The sequence below is a fragment of the Lithobates pipiens genome, unplaced genomic scaffold (assembly GCF_037356315.1).
Source record: "Lithobates pipiens isolate NorthernLeopardFrog02 unplaced genomic scaffold, aLitPip1_a1.2 Scaffold_62, whole genome shotgun sequence".
Lineage (NCBI taxonomy): Eukaryota > Metazoa > Chordata > Amphibia > Anura > Ranidae > Lithobates > Lithobates pipiens.
In genome coordinates, this window is record NW_027507884.1 from 1,098,789 (window position 1) to 1,120,000 (window position 21,212).

A 21,212-nucleotide genomic window follows, 5' to 3' on the forward strand; every position below is an offset into this window, starting at 1 on the left:
GAAAGGAGCAGTACAGGACTGGGGGGGCTGGATACAGAAGAGAAGAGCAGTACGGGGGGGCTGGATACAGAAGTGAGGAGCAGTACGGGAGGGGGGCTGTGTACAGAAAGAGAGAGCAGTACGGGAGGGGGGCTGGGTACAGAAGAGAGGAGCAGTACGGGGGGGGCTGGATCCAAAGAGAGGAGCAGTACGGGAGGGGGCTGTGTACAGAAGGTGGAGCAGTACGGGAGGGGGGCTGGGTACAGAAGAGAGGATCAGTACGGGAGGGGGACTGGATACAGAAGAGAGGATCAGTACTTGGGGGGGGGGGGCTGGATACAGAAGAGAGGAGCAGTACAGGGGGATCTGGATACAGAAGAGAAGAGCAGTACGGGGGGGGGGGCTGGATACAGAAGTGAAGAGCAGTACAGGAGGGGGGCTGTGTACAGAAGAGAGGAGCAGTACGGGAGGGGGGCTTGGTACAGAAGGAGAGGAGCAGTACGGGGGGCTGGATACAAAGAGAGGAGCAGTACGGGAGGGTGGGCTGGGTACAGAAGAGAGGAGCAGTACAGGTGGGATCTGGATACAGAAGAGAAGAGCAGTACTTGGGGGGGGGGCTGGATACAGAAGAGAGGAGCAGTATAGAGGGGGCTGGAGACAGTACAGAGGGGGCTAGAGACAGATGAGAGGAGCAATATAGAGGGGGCTGGAGACAGATGAGAGGAGCAGTATAGAGGGGGCTGGAGACAGAAGAGAGGAGCAGTACAGAGGGGGCTGGAGACGGAAGAGAGGAGCAGTACAGAGGGGGTTGTATACAGAAGAGAGGAGGAGTACACAGGGGGCTGGAGACAGATGAGAGGAGCAGTACAGAGGGGGCTGGATACAGATGAGAGGAGCAGTACAGAGGAGGCTGGATGCAGAAGAGAGGAGCAGTACAGAGGGGGCTGGAGACGGAAGAGAGGAGCAGTACAGAGGAGGTTGGAGGTGGAACAGAGGAGCAGTACAGAGGGGCTAGAGACAGATGAGAGGAGCAGTACAGAGGGGCCTGGATACAGATGAGAGGAGCAGTACAGAGGGGGCTGTAGACAGCTGAGAGGGGTAATACAGAGGGGTCTGGATGCAGAAGAGAGGAGCAGTACAGAGGAGGCTGGAGACAGAAGAGAGGAGCAGTACAGAGGGCCTGGATACAGAACAGAGGAGCAGTACAGAGGGGGCTGGAGACGGAAGAGAGGAGCAGTACAGAGGGGGTTGTATACAGAAGAGAGGAGGAGTACACAGGGGGCTGGAGACAGATGAGAGGAGCAGTACAGAGGGGGCTGGATACAGATGAGAGGAGCAGTACAGAGGAGGCTGGATGCAGAAGAGAGGAGCAGTACAGAGGGGGCTGGAGACGGAAGAGAGGAGCAGTACAGAGGAGGTTGGAGGTGGAACAGAGGAGCAGTACAGAGGGGCTAGAGACAGATGAGAGGAGCAATACAGAGGGGCCTGGATACAGATGAGAGGAGCAGTACAGAGGGGGCTGGAGACAAAAGAGAGGAGCAGTAAAGAGGAGGCTGGAGATGGAAGAGAGGAGCAGTACAGAGGGGGCTGGAGACAGATGAGAGGAGCAGTACAGAGGGGGCTGGATGCTGAAGAGAGGAGCAGTACAGAGTGGGCTGGAGACGGAAGAGTGGAGCAGTACAGAGGAGGTTGGAGGTGGAAGAGAGGAGCAGTACAGAGGGGGCTGGAGACACAAGAGAGGAACAGTACAGAGGGGGCTGGATGCTGAAAAGAGGAGCAGTACAGAGGGTGCTGGATGCAGAAGAGAGGAGCAGTACAGAGGGGGCTGGATGCAGAAGAGAGGAGCAGTACAGAGGATGTTGGAGATTGAAGAGAGGAGCAGTACAGAGGGGGCTGGATACAGAAAAGAGGAGCGGTACAGAGGGGGCTGGAGACAGAAGAGAGGAGCAGTACAGAGGGGGGCTGGATACAGAAGAGAGGAGCAGTACAGAGAGGGGGGCGGGAGACAGAAGAGAGGAGCAGTACAGAGAGGGGGGCGGGAGACAGAAGAGAGGAGCAGTACAGGGGGGGGGGATCTGGATTCAGAAGAGAGGGGCAGTACGGGAGGGGGGGGGTGGATACAGAAGAGAGGAGCAGTGCAGGGGGGGGGCTGGATTGCTGTGAGTAACACAGACGGAAGAGAGGAGCAGTACGGGGGGCTGGATATTAAAGAGAGGAGCAGTACAGAGGGGGCAGGATGCAGAAGAGAGGAGCAGTACGGGGGGACGGGGGGGACGGGCTGGAGTCAGATGAGAGGAGTAATATAGAGGGGGCTGGAAAAGGAAGAGAGGAGCAGTACAGATAAGGCTGAAGACAGAAGAGAGGAGCAGTACAGAGGGGGCTGGGGACAGAAGAGAGGAGCAGTACGGGGGGGGGGGGGGGGCTGGGGACAGAAGAGAGGAGCAGTATAGAGGGGGGCTGGGTACAGAAGAGAGGAGCAGTACGGGGGGGATCTGGATACAGAAGAGAGGAGCAGTATGGGAGGGGGGGCTGGATACAGAAGAGAGGAGCAGTACAGGAGGGGGGGGGGCTGGATACAGAAGAGAGGAGCAGTACAGGAAGGGGGGGGGGCTGGATACAGAAGAGAGGAGCAGTACAGGGGGGATCTGGATACAGAAGAGAAGAGCAGTACGGGGGGGGGCTGGATACAGAAGTGAGGAGCAGTATGGGAGGGGGGCTGTGTACAGAAGAGAGGAGCAGTATGGGAGGGGGGCTGGGTACAGAAGAGAGGAGCAGTACGGGGGGGCTGGGGACAGAAGAGAGGAGCAGTACAGAGGGGGGCTGGATACAGAAGAGAAGAGCAGTACAGGGGGGGGATCTGGATACAGAAGAGAGGAGCAGTACGGGAGGTGGGGCTGGATACAGAAGAGAGGAGCAGTACAGGAGGGGGGGGGCTGGATACAGAAGAGAGGAGCAGTACAGGGGGGATCTGGATACAGAAGAGAAGAGCAGTACTTGGGGGGGGCTGGATACAGAAGTGAGGAGCAGTATGGGAGGGGGGCTGTGTACAGAAGAGAGGAGCAGTACGGGAGGGGGGCTGGGTACAGAAGAGAGGAGCAGTACGGGAGGGGGGCTGGATACAGAAGAGAGGAGCAGTACTTGGGGGGGGGCTGGATACAGAAGAGAGGAGCAGTACAGGGGGATCTGGATACAGAAGAGAAGAGCAGTACGGGGGGGGGGGCTGGATACAGAAGTGAGGAGCAGTACGGGAGGGGGGCTGTGTACAGAAGAGAGGAGCAGTACGGGAGGGGGGCTGGGTACAGAAGAGAGGAGCAGTACGGGGGGGGGGGGCTGGATACAAAGAGAGGAGCAGTACGGGAGGGGGGCTGGATACAGAAGAGAGGAGCAGTACTTGGGGGGGGGGGCTGGATACAGAAGAGAGGAGCAGTACAGGGGGATCTGGATACAGAAGAGAAGAGCAGTACGGGGGGGGGGGGCTGGATACAGAAGTGAGGAGCAGTACGGGAGGGGGGCTGTGTACAGAAGAGAGGAGCAGTACGGGAGGGGGGCTGGGTACAGAAGAGAGGAGCAGTACGGGGGGGGCTGGAAACAAAGAGAGGAGCAGTATGGGAGGGGGGCTGGGTACAGAAGAGAGGAGCAGTACAGGGGGATCTGGATACAGAAGAGAGGAGCAGTACGGGAGGGGGGCTGGATACAGAAGAGAGGAGCAGAACAGGGGGGATCTGGATACAGAAGAGAAGAGCAGTACTTGGGGGGGGGCTGGATGCAGAAGAGAGGAGCAGTACTGGAGGGGGGCTGGGTACAGAAGAGAGGAGCAGTACAGAGGGGGCTGGGTACAGAAGAGAGGAGCAGTACAGAGGGGGCTGCAAACAGGTGCATGAAATTATCATTACACACATTAGCTCCTTTCAAGGTCTGTCTATCTGTGTCTACAGCCATTCACCAGAACAAACCTGCATTTTTAGATCTAAATGACTTTTTCCTCTGATAGTACTGAATTACCAGCATATGTCAGAGGGGCCCTATAGACATACACTCCTTTCTAGATTTCCCTTTACCAGATGTTAAAAGATTCACTTGAAGTGATCCAAAAGGACATTGTACTGTCATGACACTTTCTTTCCCCTAGATGTCAGCATTTATCAAGCTAATGAACATCTCACAGCACTAAGTGGCAGTTATACTTCCATTTTTTTTACACTGTACATTCAAAGTAAACCTGTGCTTGATCTGGACAAGTTAAAGTAACAATATCGCTTACCGTCATGCTTCAGGGGGCATATTATCCTTCCTTCCACAAATGGCCAGAACTCCAAAAGCCAGGTTGTCTCGGTGCAGAGGACCACACTAATGGATGGATGGATAATTGGGTGGATGGATGGGTAGGTGAGTGGATGAGTGGATCGATAGGTGGAAGGATAGGTGGGTAGAATAGATGGGAGTATACAGTAGATGGGTGAAAGGATGAATACGGGTGGATGGATGAGCGGATAAATGGGTGGATGGGGAGTGGATGGGTGGAAGGATGGATGAATGATTAGATAGGTAAATGGATGTGTAACACCCTCCTTGTTGGCCCGCCAAGTAATTTTAGTGTTCGTCTCATTCTGTATTTACGGGAGAAGTACTTGTTTGGTCTGGTCTGCTCAGGGCTTCACAGGCTGGGAGTTTGATTGCTTCCCCCTTCCTCCAAAAGAAGGTTTCTGAAACTTAGGGATGGAGAATTCAAATGATCAGCCTGAATATTGAGCATGGCCTAGCCAATCCCTGGGGAGGTGTGCTCAGATGGTGGCTGGGAGGTTGTTAAATAGTCAGAAACGCTGGAAAAGGGTTTGTTTGTTTTTTTGCCTGGGAGGGGTTGGATTGGCAAGCTTCAGGGGGCTGCCGACCCTGGAGCCCTTCTGGACTAGATGCTGGACTGCTCATCAAGGCGAGACCCTTTGGACTAATCCTGTTCCAGGATTTCTAAGTAGAACACTTTTATCTGCCCTGCAACCTACCTCATGGCCACCAGCCTTCTATCTACAGACTGTTACAGTCTACCTTCTCTAATGCTTCAAATTACCTTGGGGTAAATCTGACTGTGTCATTATCAGCGTTAAATACTACGTTATGATCCCCAGCTGTGAGTGAAATACTGTACTGCTGTTACTAAGAGAGAAGTGTCCTTAGCTAATTGTGGTAAATCGTTTTGGAGTATATCATACCTCACCGCCCTCTTCTGTTGCAAGTTTCTACAAGCAACAAATACTAAAAAGACATTCTCTAGACTGTTCAATGAGCCTATGTGAGCAGACTCTAGCTTTGTGCCTGGCTGCCTTTGCACTCATTTGGGAAAGAACCTGTTGAACTACAGTGACTCCTGAAAGCATAGCGCTGTGGATGGATGCATAGATGGATAGGTGAGTGGGTGGCTGGGAGGGTGGATAGATAGGTGGGTGGGTGGACAGATGGATAGGTGGGTGGATGGATGAATAGGTGGGTGGGTGGATGGATGGGTAGAAGGATAGGTGGGTGTGTGGATGGATGGATGGTTGGAAGGATGGATTGATAGGCAGATGGATGGATGAATGGATGGATAGGTGGGTGGGTGGGTGGATGGATGGGTGGAAAGATGGATTTATAGGTGGGTGGATGGATGGATGGTGGGTGGAAGGATGGATGGATAGGTGGATGTATGGGTGAAAGGATGGATAGATGGGTGGGTGGATGGGGGAATGGAAGGAAGGATGGATGGATAGATAGGTGGATGGGTGGAAGGATAGATGGATTGGTAGGTGGATGGATGAATAGGCGGGTGGGTGGATGGAAGGTTGGAAGGATGGATTTATATGTGGGTGGGTGGATGGATGGGTGGAAGGGTGGATGGATAGATGGGTGACTGGAAGGAAGGATGGATGGATAGATAGGTGGGTGGGTGAATGGATGGATAGGTGGAAGGATAGATGGATAGGTGGATGAATGGATGGGTGAAAGGAGGGAAGGATGGATGGATAGATAGGTGGGTGGGTGGATGGATAGTGGGTGGATGGACGGATAGATAGATAGGTGGATGGATGGGTGGAAAGATGGATGGATAGGCGGGTGGGTGGATGGGTGAAAGGAGGAAAGGATGGATGGATAGATAGGTGGGTGGATGGATGGATGGATTAATGGGTGGAAGGATAGCTGGATAGGGACTTGGTTGGATGGGTGGAAAGATAGATGGATAGGTGGGTGGACGCAGATGGATGGGGGGAAGGATGGATGGATAGATGGGGGGTGGAAGGATGGATGGGTGGAAGGATGGATGGGTGGAAGGATGGATGGATAGATGGATGGGTGGTTGGATGAATGGAAGGAAGGATGGATGGATGGATGGATGGATAGATGGGTGGGTGGGTGGATGGATGGATGGGTGGAAGGATGGATGGGTGAATGGATGGATGGGTGGAAGGATAGATGGATAGGGACTTGGTTGGATGGGTGGAAAGATAGATGGATAGGTGGGTGGAGGCAGATGGATGGGTGGAAGGATGGATGGATAGATGGGTGGGTGGAAGGATGGATGGATAGATGGGGGGGTGGAAGGATGGATGGGTGGAAGGATGGATGGGTTGGAGGATGGATGGATAGATGGATGGGTGGTTGGGTGAATGTAAGGAAGGATGGATGGATGGATAGATGGGTGGGTGGGTGGATGGATGGATAGGTGGAAGGATGGATGGGTGGAAGGATGGATGGGTGGAAGGATAGATGGATAGGTACGTGGTTGGATGGGTGGAAAGATGGATGGATAGGTGGGTGGGGGCGGATGGATGGGTGGAAGGATGGATGGATAGATGGGTGGCTGGAATGATCGATAGATGGGTGGGTGGTCGGGAGAATGGAAGGAAGGATGGATAGATAGGTTGGTCGGTGGGTGTTCTGGATGGGTGGAAGGATGGATTGATAGGTGAGTGGGTGGATGGATAGATAGGTGGATGGATAGATGGGTGGAAGGAAGGATGGATGAATGGATAGGTGGATGGATGGATGGAAGGATAGATGGATAGGTGGGTGGGTGGAATGAAATATGGGTAAATGGATGAATGCATGGATGGGCTGGTTTGGTAAATGGACAGGTTGGGTGGGTGGATAACTAGAAGCGCAACATCATCCATAGCAAGCTGCAGCAATTCTGCAAACACCTTCCATCGATCTATCATTGCACTCTGGACTTTTTCACACTAACAACATTCACCTTGGTATGAAGCAGTCAGGGGATGATCGATATCTCTGCTGTATCTGAACATCAGTGGGGGGATTTATGAATTGAGCTGAGATCTTCCAGTAAACAGGCACATAAAGCACGACCACCATCCACCCCCTTCAAATACTGCCTGTTCCTCTGCTGCATTCTCCCTCCCTATGCAACCAGTACATCCCCCATTGTGATTTATGTGGTAGAAATAACGATGCCATCTCTTGATCAAACATATCCAAAGTGAAATAATAAAAATGAAGAAAAGCCACACCAATGAGATCATACATGTACAGCAAAATGACAAACATAAAAGTAATAAACAAGAAAAACCAGCACTGATCATAGATAGTGATCTAGCACAGGGGTCACATGAAAAGTCCAGTTTGTTGTGCATTATATGTGGTTTCTAGCTGTAGATGAAAAAAATGAAGTATAAAGAAGATGGGGCTCTCTCTGGGCAGGATTGGTGTCAGGGACACCGGGGATAAAAACAAAGTCAACTTTTTCATGGACAATCTGTCAGCCTTGGTGGGGCAGCTGGCCATTGTGGAATGGGTCTTAAAGGAGATCCCCTCCCCACAACAATTAAAGAAAAAATGTTTTAGTCAAAGGACGTCCATCCTGAGAGCAATTTGGGGGCTATCTAGCTGTCCCTACATTCTGATTCAGTGCCTTAGAAAGTACTGAAGCCACTGGACCAGCATGACAGCTAGATAACTAGTATATACAAATGTTGGCCAACAATTACAAACGTAGTGATGTACAAGATCTACAGCGAGCCGATAAAAAGCAAGTTCAATAGTCATGCGCCACCCTTTGGGCTCCTTCTGTTAATGTTGTGTTTGGTGAGCATTGATTCCGAGCATGCGTGGAATTTTGTCTGACGGACTTGTGAAAGTCCGATTTCACAATTCTTTTGGTAATATGTGGGAGCCGCAGTGCCCACGTCAAGGCTCCTCTGTATACTGTGGTCTTAACGCTATATTTTTGAGAGTGTCCAAGTTGGAGCATATATAGCAGTGGATAACTTAAAGTGGAAGTTCAGCCAAAAGCTGTCTATCGTTAAACCTACCCACAGCCTCATTCCAAGCATCATCTATCTAACCCTGTAATGAAAAGATCTCCATACTTACCTATTCCGAAGCTACTTCAATCCAGTCCCAGGCTGAGCTGTCAGCGGCAGCTTCTGGGTAGAGGAGTGGCAGCCGGCAACAGCTGGGAAATGAATAGGAAACTATGTCACCCATAGACTTACAGAAGCCGCCGCTGACAGCTCAGCCTGGGAAAGAACCGGAGCAGCTTCAGAATAGGTAAGTATTGGGACCTTTTCTTCACAGGGTTAGATAGAATAGGCTTAGAATGGGGCTGGGAGTAGGTTAACGCTAGATACGTTTTGGCTAAACTCCTAAGGCGGAGTTCCACCCAAAAAGGGAACTTCCGCTTATCTGTCTTCTCCCCCTTTCTGGTGCCACATTTGGCACCTTTCAGGGGGGAGGGGGAACGGGAACCTGATTTTTTTGACAGGTCCCCCTTCTGGAGATGGCACCATGGCACCGTCCCTCAGAAGTTCAGCCCCCCTCCTCCTTTCTCCGCAGTTGGGCCAATTAGAAAGTGCAGCGCACTTCGCGCATTTGCAGTAGGGAACCGGCCGTGAAGCCGAAAAAGGCTCCACTGCTGGTCTCCCTTAACATGAATGGCGGCGGCAACACCCGACAGCCGACTCAAAAATCGGGTAGGGTGCCAACGTCGCTGGAAGCTTTGTAGATGCTGACTTTAAATTTTTCATGGTAGGGCCGTAACACCTCTTTAAGGGAAGATTTGGCTGGAGGGAGCCAACTCTTCCTTAAAGGCACAGGGACACATTGGATGTCCAGCAAGAGCACAATGACAGCTGAAGTTATCCAATGTGTCCCCACACCAAATCAGCGAACGAGCTATACAAAAAGATGGCAGCCACCCCCAATTTATAACTAGCCTTTGTAATTAGGTGTACAGTGATTTCCAGCTTCCGCAGGGATAGGCCAGGTATGACGTATGCATACTTAAATTCAACTTTAAAATAAAAATGTAAAAAATAGTTTTTCCAATCCATTATTGGTCATATACATATTGACTGAATCCAGCAAACATTGACGTTTCCCACCCAAAAAAACATGAAAAATCCGATGAGTGGGAGAATAGAGCGCATATAAAAACCAAACAACTTTTATGAAATAAACAGAATAGGATCAATTCTGGCTTTTTTGGGGTAGGATTATATGAGATAGATATTGGTGCCTCCAAAACCCTCAACCTAACATTATTGCATGCATATTGTGTGAACAAATAAGTTTTGGGCTTGGAACATACACAACGATCGAAATTATTGATGCTAAAATACTGAGCCAAAGGCTCAAGCTAAATATACCTGATATAGTTGGCCTCCTGACCTCATGGGCCCTAGGATAATTGTGCCCTTTGCACCATTTGCAGCCTCCAATTACCGGAAGCATAAAGATCAAGTACTTGGCCCTTAAACTGCATAATTTTTCTCCTCAAGACTCCATGTTTTCAACTTCCATTTGAATAGCTAATAATCATAATTTTACTGTGTTATTGATTAGGCCATTACAGATCCTTAGTAGAGGGGGTAATTAAGGTTTCCATGGAACATTTCCTGTGCTGTTCTAACATACATGCTTTTGTCTTACAAGATAATGTAATGTGAAGCCTCCACATACATAAATCCGCACTGTGTTTGCCCAACACCCTAAGAAAGGATGGTTTATCATGAGAGAATGGTGAAGTTTTTTTTTAAATTAAAGGATAATTTCACTTTAGAAGTTGCCCTTTCAAGCTTCCCCTTACCCTGTAAATTTTAAGCCAGATACTGTAGCTAAATTCATAGCACTCTGGACATTTGCACCATGCAAGCCATATCTGGTAAATTTAAAATTTTAGGGATCTGCACTGTGGGACTCTAAGCCCTTGTACACACGGTCGGAGATTCCGGCGGAATGTTTCCAATTGGAGCGTTTTGTCGGATATTCCGACTGTGTGTGGTATGCATCGGACTGTTTCCGTCGGAATATCCGTTGGACCAACTTTTCCAACTTGCCGGAAATATTTTCCGACAAAATGCTCCGATCGGACAAAGTGCCACGCATGCTCAGATCAAATTCCTAGGCCAAAGCTATTGGCTACTAGCCTGAACGTAGTCCCGTCGTAACGAAATAACGTCATCACGTTATGTACAATCGGATTTTCCGACAACTTAGTCCGACCGTGTGTATGCAACATCACTTCCGAACCTCTTCCGGAATTAATCCGCCAGAATAACTCAGACGGATTTAGTCGTCGGAATCTCCGACCGTGTGTACAAGGGCTAAGTGCCTTCGAACAAACTGTGGACTCCACCAGCCTTTGAACAAACTGTGGGACTCTACCAGCCTTCAAATAAACGGTGGGACTCTACCAGCCTTCAAATAAACGGTGGGACTCTACCAGCCTTCAAATAAACGGTGGGACTCTACCAGCCTTCAAATAAACGGTGGGACTCTACCAGCCTTCAAACAAGTTGTCTTGTCTCCATCCTACTCAAAGAGACCCCAGCCGTAACAATAAATGCGGCCAGCAGTAGACTTGTGCAGTAGGCAGAGGATATGCCCTAGATATGTTCATTTTTTTAATGCAAAAGCTGCATGGCACACAGTGAAGAAATGAGGGTCTGAAGGTGAGTATTTAATTATTTGGATTACACTGTAGGAATGTCCTCCTTACAGGGGTAGTATGAATGTCACATTTACAGTCAACTAAAGAGATTATTGGTGTCTTGGCTCTGGCTCTGCCAAGGGCATTGGTCCTGGAATTTTATGAAGGCACTGTCAGAAGGGAGGTCAATCATCCACAGCTCCAATGCTCATGGAACCCCTTGCAACCTCTGGAGGTACCCAGGCTGAGAATGGATGGCCAAGACTCACGGTACTTCTGAAGTGTCACTGTGTGAGCATTGCTCAGTCCAGGGGGCAGGATCAACCACCACTGCCATTGAGGAAGAAGAAGGCTTAAAGAATGAGATACAAAACGGTATGTATAGGCGTCTTCAAAGCAAAAACATCCAATAAGGGTGGTGTTGGTGGTGATGGGACCTGAGCTTTAAAGGACAACAAGTGCAAGAAATCCTGTACAGTTATAATAACTTAAGGACTCTTTTTGAGGAGTTAAAGCCACTTTTTTTTTTTTTTTTTGTAAATTACAGTTGGATAAAAACCAATGTCAATCATATATCCATCAATGTCGAACCATCATCAATCATAATGAGAGACTACCCCCAATGACCCACTGCCAAAAATACAACCACCAGTGCCACGAAGATCCTCTCTCATCGCTACTCCCAATGCAAATGACTGTGTCCACTGCTGAAAATGGATAAACCACCTGGGCATGCTGGCTAATGTCAATAACTAATATATGTTCGTAAGCCCTTGTCGCACTTACCCCCGAAGGAGCAGCTGAATTTTTCTGGGCTTACCGATTACCTCCTCCAGCTCGTACTCGTTGTCCTTGTCTAGGGGTTCCCAGGGTTGATGACCCATTAACTGTAGAGACCGACACTTGAATTCCTTGTTAGGATTTTTATTTTGCATAAAACGGTTGAACAAACTCAGTCTCTAAGTTGGGAATAGAGGGTATCAGGGTAGAGTTTAGCTCAGGTGCTTGGAACTGCTGACTTCGATAAAAGTCTCTCTCTCTGTACACAATCCAGGGAACAGCCACTCGCAACTGGACTCTTTAACTGTTGGATAAATCCTTAAGTTTTAGGTTTAGCAGCCAACAGATAATTCTAGCTTTTCAAAGTCTCTCACGCAGACTTGGTTGGAAACTTAGTTACAACTGGAAGGGTAGAAGTAGGAACTTTTCTTACTGTACCAGAATCTTTCAGCCGGTCCGGCGATACTGTAAGAATTGTGGATTCAATCAATGTCCATGGCAGCTCTGCTTCCAGGCTCTTACTGGGCAGCCAGCCTTGTGCGTGGCTCTTTTACCAAAGAGTCCTCTCCTGGTCGCATGTAGAGTTGCTGGGCCTCTCCAAAACCCGAAACGGCACCGGAACACCTTAGAATCCTCCTTCCAGTTACTGTGCCTCGAATTAGCCAGTTCTGAGGCTTGGAAATGGGTGGATCCGCACCCCAGGCCATGAGGGCTGGCCAGGAGGACCAGGACCACGGAGCCAGCAACAACTTCTGGACTGGAACCCGAACCACGTCACTTCGGCACCCTAAGTACCCCTTCCCAGATTAAGCAGCGAGACAAACTCCCACTGATTGGTTCCGAGACAGAGATTGGTACCCAATGTGTCCAACCAGACTGTGTTCTATAACCTCCCACAGGTGTACAGACCCACCTATGACCAGGCAGAACTTCTATACAGCCCAGCCAAACTGATGTCAAAGTACAATTTAGCACAATTAGTCCCAAAAATCATTACAGTTTTAGGCAAAAACTAAATTATACATATAGCGCATACTCATTAGGAGTACCAGCGCTACACCCTTTTTAGGGAAATCCTTCCCCTGGGTGGGTACTGTGGATGGGGTTAGCCTATCGCTTTATAATCTGAGGTCAGAAGAACTATAGGGCAGAGGTTGATGGGAAGAGGTTGCCTACAGAATTCCATTATGTGAGCCTTTCTGACTAGGCTCAATACTCATAAGCCCCATCAAGGAGCCTATCTAAGGGGACCTACAGTGAGGGAACTGGAAGTTCTGGTCAGGATCCTTGTGTTAAAGTCAGCATTGAACTGTACGGTGTTGATGATATTGAATGCAAATAGGCAAATTAGTGTTTTGGAAAGAACTGTGCACTCTTCTCCAGTACAGAAAAACGTTGGTAATTTCGTGAGGTGGGCCTCAGGCTAGGAGCATGTGAGTTAGCAAGATGGTGGAGTTTCTCCAAAATACAGGTGAATGTTACCCTATTCAAATCCTGTTGTATGAGGATGGTGGGAGATGCCCTGGGCCAGCATGACTGTTGGTAGTGTTGCGAATCAAGGCTCTGCTGACATGTCCACGACCAAATTTGGTCAATGACATCACCTGGGATGCCTATAATTTAAAGCAACTCCACAGACAGCTGGAAACTGTCATTTTGTGGTGTTAGTAATACCACTTCTAAATTAACAACTTCCAGCTGCAACAGCCAGCAGTTGAGGTGGGCAGGCAAACTGGCCACATCTGGCCATCAACAGCTTGGGTTTGGGACAAACCATATTGGAAGATCATCCTTGGTTCTCTTCCAGCTGCTTCTGACATAGATGGGATTGTAGTAAATGCATGGAGATGTTTTTAATGTCCTCTCTGAATCTCCAGTGATATATGTCCCTAGGGGGATGCTCAGCTTGGACCTATAACCCAGGGATAATATTACATGTACACTCGCACACTTCCCTCTCTCTCCTTCTTACTGTCCTTCTGCAAAGTCCGTACATCTGATCAATATTTAGTAACTTAACACAGTCACAATGTTTTAATAACAAAGACTGATGTATAGAAGTTGACAAACGGAGCTGCGATGAGCAGAAGAAACTCAATCTGCTTTCATCCACTCAAGACTCAGACAAATTGGATTTGATAGATGGCAGCAATCCAACGCGGAGATCGGAGAGGCGGACTTGCTGCCAACATACAAGCTGAGAGTATGGTGACAGTGATCAGTGTCAAACTGAACACACAACATCACCAGCCTCATTTATCGTCACCTCCTAAAGTGGACCTGTCACGAACCTGAGCAATTCAAAGTGAGCAAATGATGAAAAAATCAAGAAGCCAAGGTGACCTTCCGTAAAAACCACAAGCATGTGTATCCACAGTAGGGCCATATCGGGCCAATGATGTCAAGATCACTTCCACCTATGTGAGCAGGGCAGGACTTAGGGTGGTGGGGGCCCCTGGGCTTGAGTCCCTTTTGGGCCCTACCTTCTATAGATTACCGTATTTATCGGCATATAACACACGCCCCAAGTTTAGGAGGGAAATTTAAGGAAAAAACTTTTAGGAGGGAAGTTTAAGGAAAAAAAACTTACATTTAAATGCCCTTCAATGCAGCCTTATCAGTGTCCATCTGCAGCCTTGCCCATCCATCTGCAGCCTTGCCCAGTGTCATTGCAGCCTTTTCATTGCAATCTTGAAGTTTAAAAATGATGCCACCAAGATACAGAGTCCTGTCTATCTTGACGGCTCTTGGGTCCTCTCGCAGTCCCGAGCAGAGCCGAGAGTAGCCGAGTGTACTTGGCTTGGCTCACAGTCACGCCCAGTCCCTGTGTTATGTCCATCATAGGGCGGAACTGGGCGTGACTGTGAGCGGAGCCGAGCACGCTCGGCTATGTATCTCGGCGCGGTCCGCGGGGCCCCCTATTGGGTGGGGCCCATGGGCTTGAGCCCAGTCAAGCCCAATGGTAAGTCCAGCCCTGTACGTGAGAATGCTCTGCATTGACAGCGTCTTAGTTTGGTCTGAACCCAAGTTTTCTGGAAAGTCAAGCTCGTCCTGGCCCCTCCCACCTTTCAGAATCTGGATTCAAACTGAACATACAACAAAAAAACACAAAAGCAGTGTTCAGTAAAAACTGCACATCAGAATAGTCAGTAGAGATGTTTAAACCTAGGGATGTGGTTCGTCCAAGCCCCCGCTGCTTCCTTAGGAACAAATGATGGTGGGAAGCAGTCAGATAAAGAAGGGGCATTTCTACCACTTTTAAACTCACCGGCCACTATTAGGTACACCTTGCTAGTACCGGGTTGGACCACTTTTGCCTTCAGAACTGCCTTCATTTTTTTTTGTGGCATAGATTCAACAAGGTGTTGGAATTGGATCTTAATCCATATTGACATGATAGAATCAAGCAGTTGCTGCAGATTTGTCAGCTGCACATCCATGATGAAAATCTTCTGTTCCACCACATCCCAATGGTGCTCTATTGGATTGAGATCTGGGGACTGTGGAGGCCATTGGAGTACAGTGAACTCATTGTCACGTTCAAGAAACCAGTGGTGAGATGATTTGAGCTTTAGGACATGGTGCATTTCCTGCTGGAAGGAGCCATCAGAAGATGGGTACACTGTAGTCATAAAGGACATAGGACATGGTCAGCAACAATACTCAGGTAGGCCATGGCATTTAAAGCGGTAGTAAACCCGCAATTTATTTTTTATTTTTTAAAACCTGCAAAGCAAAAGGCATAATGAGCTAGTATGCACCGCATACTAGCTCATTATGAAATACTTACCTTAGAACGAGGCCCCGACATCTCGCCCGATCCACGCCGAGGGAGCCGACATGCTCCCTCGGCGTCTCTTCCAGGTATCGCGGCTCTGGCGCTGTGAGTGGCCGGAGCCGCGATATCGTCACTCCCGCGCATGCGCGCGGGAGATTTAAATCCGGCCGGACGAGCGCTGCCGGATTTTCACGGAGAGAACCCCCTTGTGCGCATGCGCCGCTGCAGTCAGCGGCGCATACCGAGGGGAATATCTCCTAAACCGTACAGGTTTAGGAGATATTTTTTTTACCTACAGGTAAGCCTTATTATAGGCTTTCCTGTAGGTAAAAGTTAAAAAAGTGGGTATACAACCACTTTAAACAATGCTCAGTTAGTACTAAGGGGCCCAAAGTGTGTCAAAAAATATATATATCCCCCACACCATTGAACCATTACCACCAGCTTGAACCATTGATACAAGACAGGATGGATCCATGCTTTGGTGTTGTTTACGCCAAATTCTGACCCGACCATCTGAATGTCACAGCTGACTCATCAGATCAGGCAACATTTTTCCAATCTTCTATTGTCCAATTTTGGTGAGCCTGTGTGAATTGTAGCTTCCGTTTTCTGTTCTTAGCTGACAAGAATGGCACCCAGTGTGATCTCCTGTTGCTGTAGTCCATCTGCTTCAATGTGTTCAATGTATTGGGCGTTTAGAGATGGTATTCTGCATACCTTGGTTGTAATGAGTGGTTACAGTGCCTTGAAAAAGTTTTCAACACTCACCCTTCTGTTTTTGTTTTTGTTTCTTTTAGTGTTTTATTATACATGATAGTGTTCACCATTGTTGGAGCACCTATATAGCTCTTAACATGATTCCACTATCATATATCACTTTATCTGTGTCCAGAGGCGGACTGACAACTCATGGGGCCCCCGGGCAATAGGAGATTATGGGGCCCCCGGGCAATCAGACATTATGGGGCCACACAGTATACACAAACACACAGTATACAATCACACAGTATACACAGACATGTTTCTATTGGCTGAGAAGGTACTGGAGAGGTGGGGCAGCTATAATCTCTGGATTTTTAGACCAAAAGGATGTTGGTAAGGGACATATCAGAGACAGATGTAAAAAAAAAAACACAGATTTTTACATACTGTCCCTGGTTTTACTGAGGCTGGCAACCCTGATGGGGCCCCCTAGTGGCCTGGGGCCCTCGGGCAGTGCCCGAGTGGCCCAATGGTCAGTCCGCCCCTGTCTGTGTCACAACATTTCCAACTTAATTCACATCACATTACAGTCATTTAGATGCCTTAACCTGACACTTACACATGTAACCATTGATCCTAGGGTGAGGATCATTTTTTGGTTCACATCCATGGTACACTGCCTCATTGCAGTACCGTATGCTCTGTCCGCCTCAGCTCCCGTACCGGATGATACTTCCGGCTACCTCCAACGCCCATGGTTGCGCCTCCTATCATTGCCTGACCCGTAAGTATGGGCGTTCATCTTCGACACATTGCTCTTTTTCCTCTTTTTCCTCATTTAATATATCAACTTGACTAATTTTTGGCACACCATTTCTCGTCCCACAGATATCCATCATATATCAGCTCCTGATGAAACGCGTAGAGATTTAAATACTAGAAATGACATCCAATCATGCAATTTTACTAGACTCTGTAATGTTTTTACTCAATTCTATTTATTTTCACTATGTGTAATATGTTTATATATGAATTTAATTCTTTTGATGTATGAATTATGGGATTGATGTTTTTGATGTGCAATATTTTAATATATCTACGATTTATGATGGATTATGGACTATAGAACATGCATCTCTGCGCCCTATGCTATGCAATAAATTTACAGCTAATACATTTACATTATCTGATTTCTATTGCTCTCCTGCTTTTTGCTTCCAAAATCGCATGCTTCGCCAAAGTCCCAACCCTTTTTTCTATTTACCGAAAAAGTATTCATATCCCTTGAAATGTTCCATATTTTGTCATGTTACAACCAAAAATGTAAATTTATTTTATTGGGATTTTATGTGATAGACCAACACAAAGTGGCGCATAATTGTGAAGTGGAAGAAAAATGATAAATGTTTTTCGACACTTTTTACAAATAGGTCATTGAGTAAAAGAAGCAGCCGGCAACTCCATAACATCAAGCGTATTTATTTTCAAGCCTTCACAGTGAGTACAGTCTGCGGCAGACTAGTTTCAGCGATAAGCCTTGTTCACAGCCAATAATTACGCTTGATGTTATGGAGTTTCCGGCTGCTTATTTTGCTCGATGACCGTTTGTCTATTGGTGTGTGGGAGGACACCTCAGCTTGGACACCCTGACTGTTCTGAGTGATCAAAAAAAAAAAAACTTTTTACAAATAAACAATCTGAAAAGTGGGATACCCCTAAGGGCCGGTTCACACAGCGAGGCGCGGCGAGGCGTCTCCGACTTACCTCGCCGCGACCTGCGGGGAGCTCAGCGGCGACTTGCAGAGGACTTCTGTATAGAAGTCAATGCAAGTCGCCCCCGAAGTCGCCCCGAAGTAGTACAGGAACCTTTTTTCTGAGTCGGAGCGACTCGAGTCGCTCCTCTCAGAACGGTTCCATAGTACTGAATGGGGGCGACTTGCGGGAGCGAGGCGAGGCGAGCCGTGTCGCCTCGCCTCGCTGTGTGAACCGGCCCTTACTAAAATCTAGTGGAACCAATTGCCTTCAGAAGTCATCTAATTAGTAAATAGAGTCCATCTGTGTGTAATTTAGTATCAGTATAATAAAGCTGTTCTGTGAAGTCCTCAGAGGTTTGTTAAAGAACCTTAGTGAACAAACAGCAACAGGAAGGCCAAGGAACACTCCAGACAGATCAGGGATAGCGTTGTGGAGACGTTTAAAGCAGGGTTAGGTTTATAAAACAATATCCCAAGCTTTGAACATCTCACGAAGCTCTGTTCAATCCACCATATGAAAATAGAAAGAGTATGGCACAACTGCAAACCTACCAAGACATGGCCGTCCACCGGGCAAGCAGAGCATTAATCAGAGAAGTAGCCAATAGGCCCATAGTAGCGCTTGAGGAGCTGCAGAGATCCACAGCTCAGGTGGGAGAATCTGTCCACAGGACAACTATTAGTCGTCTCCACAAATCTGCCCTTTACAGAAGAGTGGCAAGAAGAAAGACATTGTTGAAAGAAAGCCATAAGAAGTTCTGTTTGCAGTTTGTGAGAAGCCATGTGGGGGACACAGCAAACATGTAGAAGAAGGTGCTCTGGTGAGCTGGGACCAAAATGTAACTTTTTGGCCTAAAAGCAAAATGCTACGTATGGTGTAAAAATAACACTGCACATCACCCTGAACACACCATTCCCACCATGAAACATGGTGGTGGCAGCATCATGTGGTGGGGATGCTTTTCTTCAGCAAGGACAGGGAAGCTGGTCAGAGTTGATGGGAAGGTGGATGGAGCCAAATACAGGGCAATCTTCGAAGAAAACCTGTTAGGGTCTGCAAAAGACTTGAGACTGGGGCAGAGGTTCACCTTCCAGCAGGAACACAACCCTAAACATACAACCAAAGCTACAATGGAATGGTTTAGATCAAAGCATACTCATGTGTCAGAATGGCCCAGTCAAAGTCCAGACCTAAATCCAATTGAGAATCTGTGGCAAGACTTGAAAATTGCTGTTCACAGATTAATTATTAATTAATTAATTAATAAGAAAATAAGAATTATTAATGAATTAATTTGAATATTTAGTAAACAATTTAAATCTTTTAATAATTATTTACATTTTTTTACTAAATATTCTCTCTTGAGTGTCCATGGTCCTTCAAAGTCCTGTTTTTTGAGGAAACTTTCTTTTACATGTTGTACAAGGGATGTTCACCTGAACCTCTATTTTCCCATCTTCAGCAGGGACAGGAAAGCTGGTCAGAGTTGATGGGAAGATGGATGAAGCCAAATACAGGACAATCTTCAAAGAAAACCTGTTAGGGTCTGCAAAAGACTTGAGACCGGGGCGGAGGTTCACCTTCCAGCAGGAACACGACCCTAAGCATACAACCAAAGGTACAATGGAATGGTTTTGATCAAAGCATATCCATGTGTTAGAATGGCCCAGTCAAAGTCCAGACCTAAATCCAATTGAGAATTTGTGGCAAGACTTGAAAATTGCTGTTCACAGATTAATTATTAATTAATTAATAAGAAAATAAGAATTATTAATGAATTAATTTGAATATTTAGTAAAATATGTAAATCTTTTATTAATTACTTACATTTTTTTTTACTAAATATTCTCTCTTGAGTGTCCATGGTCCTTCGAAGTCCCGTTTTTTTGTGGAAACTTTCTTTTACATGTTGTACAAGGGATGTTGGACAAGGGATGTGGACCTGAACCTCTATTTTCCCATCCAATTAGTCTCAACCACCTTTTTGTCAAAGTGCGGGCAGTGGCGGAAACTTTCTTTTACATGTTGTACAAGGGATGTTGGACAAGGGATGTGGACCTGAACCTCTATTTTCCCATCCAATTAGTCTCAACTACCTTTTTGTCGAAGTGGCGGCTCCGGTGTCGGGGAAGAACTTTAGTGTGAAACTAGCAAAAATTCATTCAGTATCGTCACACAACAGGGTGGGATCGGAGCTCCGTGCTCCAAGGTCACCCCTTTTTTGAAGCCTATTAGAGCCTCTGGCGCTCTGATGCGTAGATCAGGGGGTCGGACGCATGGATACGGGAGGCAGCACCCGCTCGCCCTTTATGGACGAGCCGCCACTGGGCCCAAGCATGGTATTCTATTTATTGAGCATGCCCAAAATAGTGGCCTCACCTTCTATCTGCCCCAACACCAATTTGATAAGCACTTTGAGTCCCCAAGGAAGAAATACACTATGGAAATATAAAATTAATTATTTTTAAAACATTATTTAAAAAAGAAAATATAAGTAAAATATACTAAAAACGATTATAGTTTCCATTTAAAGAAGACAAAAAAAATGGAAAGGGAACAGCAAAAAAAAAGTCTAAGTCGAAGCATTATCTAATTAAAGGTAATTGCATTCTAATGAGGAAGCACGCCGTATTAATGACCTCTGCAATAACTCTCAGTGTCCAATTTCCATTTGAAACAGAATCACAGCAAAAAAAAAAAAAAGAATAAAAACTGAAATCTTGACCTACAAGGATGATGGTCCCATCAATGACGATCATAAAGATGCCATTCTCCCTCGGTGACACATATGGACAGCTTGTGTTGGACCAGAAGGATAGAAGCTTCGATACAGGTCAGCATAAAAATATGGCTAATTTATCCGGATTAATGGTGGTGTAAAGAGACCAGAGAGCACGCCATTAATCTCCTGCCAGGGAGATCGTTAGACAGTGATTTGCAAGAGGGTAGAAGACAAGAGAAAAGTAACGTTGGGGGGACCTCTAGGGTGTCGTGAAATCCCTTACATTGGTAGGATGAGGATCTGAAGGGTGATTTATGAGCATTAAGCCTGAGCTATAGTTTTGGCTGTGACTGCACACTTCATATACTGAGTCTTGGCCTCCTTCCGGAGATTCAGGCCGCTGGGGACCCTGCGTACATAACGACAGCAATTTATCCCTATAGAGATCCGTCAATAAGGCCGTATTTAGGGCTTGCAGACGCAACAATATACTTTTCTGAATGGCCAGCATTCTTCCAATTCTGCACCGAGGAAATAAAGTTTACCAAATTTGTACTCGGTTTGCAACATTTGACTTT